This window comes from Hordeum vulgare, chromosome 3H, assembly GCF_904849725.1.
Source record: "Hordeum vulgare subsp. vulgare chromosome 3H, MorexV3_pseudomolecules_assembly, whole genome shotgun sequence".
NCBI classification, from domain to species: Eukaryota; Viridiplantae; Streptophyta; class Magnoliopsida; order Poales; family Poaceae; genus Hordeum; species Hordeum vulgare.
The window spans coordinates 350149390-350152463 of NC_058520.1; positions in this window are offsets into that span (position 1 = coordinate 350149390).

Here is a 3074-nt window from a genome sequence, read left to right on the forward strand (position 1 = left end):
ACTGACAACACCAGCAGATGCTAGATAACACAAGTACTACACCTCCGTCCGGAATTACTTGACGCTCAAACGGATGTATCTAGCACTATATGTTTGAGCGTCGAGTAATTCCGAGCGGAGGGAGTAGATAGATAACTATTAAACAAAGAAGCAACTACCATGAGAGGTAAATATTATGAAGAGAAATTACCTTGAAAATATGAGAGATAGAGAGAGAGCAACCTGCAACACCCATGTTGGGTTGTACGTGATGGTCAAAGGAGTTGTGCGACAAAGTAGGCGACCACATCGAGCGCCACCGGTAGCTAGTCAGAAGAAACAATAATTAGGCTAAGAGGTTCATCACAATTACTCATTTTTGTATCAGTAAATTAGATAAACACCATATGGCAAAAAGACAGGTTAATGATCATTAAAGTCCGGTAAATACACTATCGGAACAGGTCATTGATTTGCATTCGTAAATCATGAGTCACCAACACCACAACAGACTTGTATGAACTAAACACAGAAAATTCGGATATACAAAGAGATATTATATATAAATATAGTTAAAAGATGGAACCATTTTTCTTGTATTAGACCCATGTGGTACATAAATATACATGCGTATAAAAATTCTTACTTTATTTGGTAGTAGCAGAATGCATATAAAAATCAACCAAATAGTTTTCTTTTTGTGATGAGATTCTCCTGCAGATCATGTAACGCAAAGACTTGGTTTCCGACTTCTATTTTAACTTCACTGTTATCATATAATAACCAATTCAACATTTATGATACATGTAACAAACCTACTCAGGACTGAGCGTTTGATGATATCCCTTTTCCAAGAGAAGTTATCTGAAGTCCTGCGAAAAATACAGTATGCAAGAATGAGATGTAGAAACAATTCTTAAATCATTGACATTAGCAAGAGCAGCAACCTTAAAAAAATGACATCGTATATAGAGCATGTGGACAGCTCGTTCGGCAAGAAACACATATAAAAACAGCGTGCGAGTCATTTAATGGATTATATAGAAACACATATAAAAACTTACAATTTTCATGTGGAATAAATGACAACGCCAATAGTTGCAAATGTTCATGGTTAAATAGTTTCTTTTCACCGAATAAATTTTACATAATGCAGTAGAAAATGTGCAGGTTCTTTTGGAAACAAAATGGAGATGTAGAGCCTCAAATCTTCATCATTCTAACAATGGCTCAGTGTCTCACATCAGTTTATCGGCTCCTCTAGCACCTCTAGCACACAGATTTTCCCATTTTTGTAACAATAAATTCTGAAATGTGTTTTGTATGCATTTAAAAAGTATTCTCACATTTATGCGATCATCTCCTGGACTGTAATGAAACATTTGAACAAGAATATGATGAAACATAGAATATTGGAACAGAAAACAGAGAACCCGGGGTGCAAAATAAACAAAAATAATATGAGCATAGGGGGTCTAAGCACTGACCTATGAATAGAATAACATACTTTAGAGCATGGAAAGTTGTAAATTCTTGTATAACCCAAACAGCAGCAATGAATATGATGAAACCTGGAAAGTTATAATGTAAGTAGCAGGCTGCAGATGGAAGTTCGAAATGAAGATGGAGTCATATTCTTTCTTAGTTTGTATGTCCATGAGTAATATGTACTGAGTAATATCAATGCATGCACATCTTCCAAAATATTCTTTGTCAGATATTATAATAATATTTTATAATCAATTCAACTAACAATTCAATGTATTATTATAATCCGAACGGCTATTTTTTTGACAGTTACGTTTTCAACTATTTGAATGCAGTGTAGTTAATCCTCTCAAACCAGTAAACTATAGCTGCTTGATTTCGTTAGGGCTACCAATGTTTCTTCACTAATTACTCTCACATGTTGTAGCTCTGCTGGGTATGACAAACCTGAAGATGATCCCACCCCCGTACTGTAGCTCTTCTTCTGAATCTGTAAAAAAACTGACATTGTTCTCAAAAGTTGTAGCTCTGCTGGGGTATGACATCCTTCAGAGCATAATACTGTATTAGTCTAGCACTTAGTTGTATGTGCCAATCAAATCAAATCAATGGGGAGGCTCACGACGTACGGACGTTGACGGCGAGATCGTGTGGCACAGTGGATGGAACGGGTCTAACCAAGAATTCCACTTGCGCTAAAATGAGTTCAAAAGGATGGAACGGGTTTAACCAAGAATTCCACTTGCGCTCAAATGAGTTCAAAACAATATGGAACAAATAGTGCCGGGAATATGGTACATAAATTTAATAACACAAGAGAGCAAAGCATGAGATATCACATGTACCTATGTATCTATGTCTTTTCAGCATGAAGCCATACATTGAGCAGAAATTATAAGTTGTGATTTGGTCACACTAATGCTAATTAAGTAAACCATACAGAAATAACACTGGAGGAACGTGTATTTTGCACCAACATCTTAACTTTGTCTTGCAAATAAAACAAACAACTTTGCCCCAAAATACAAGCAAATCCAAAATAATGTCTTGTATTTAGATACTGCAATTGAGCACTAACCATGAGTTTCCATAAAGCCCCTCCTAAGAAAGTAATATCATGCTTTGTCATCATTTTAATGCGCCTCTAAGCTGCAGTACCAAGTGAAGAACTGAATCCCCTGCAGAGGAACATCAATCATGCAGAGCAAGAGACATTAACCCCGACAACTACAAGGAGTTGAATCCCCACAAAGAAACAAACAATTTGAAGAACTTAAGGCCATGTTGATCTATTACATGTATATGCTAGAAAATAAAAATTGACAGAATTTAATCAAGAATTCTGTAGATTAATGTATAACATGAAAGAATGGAGGGGGCAGACCAACCATTACATAGACAAAGAAATTGGATGTTGGGGATGTCTATGACTGCGTCGGGGGTGGAGGGTGGCGGCGTCGGGGTGGCTGTCATCGGGGGTGGAGGATGGCGGCGTCAGGGGCGGCCGCCGTCAAGGGCGGAGGTTAGAGGCGTCGGCCGCGGCCGCCGTCAAGGGCGGAGATTGGAGGCGTCGGGCGCGGCCGCCGTCCGGGCAGAGGTTGGCGGCG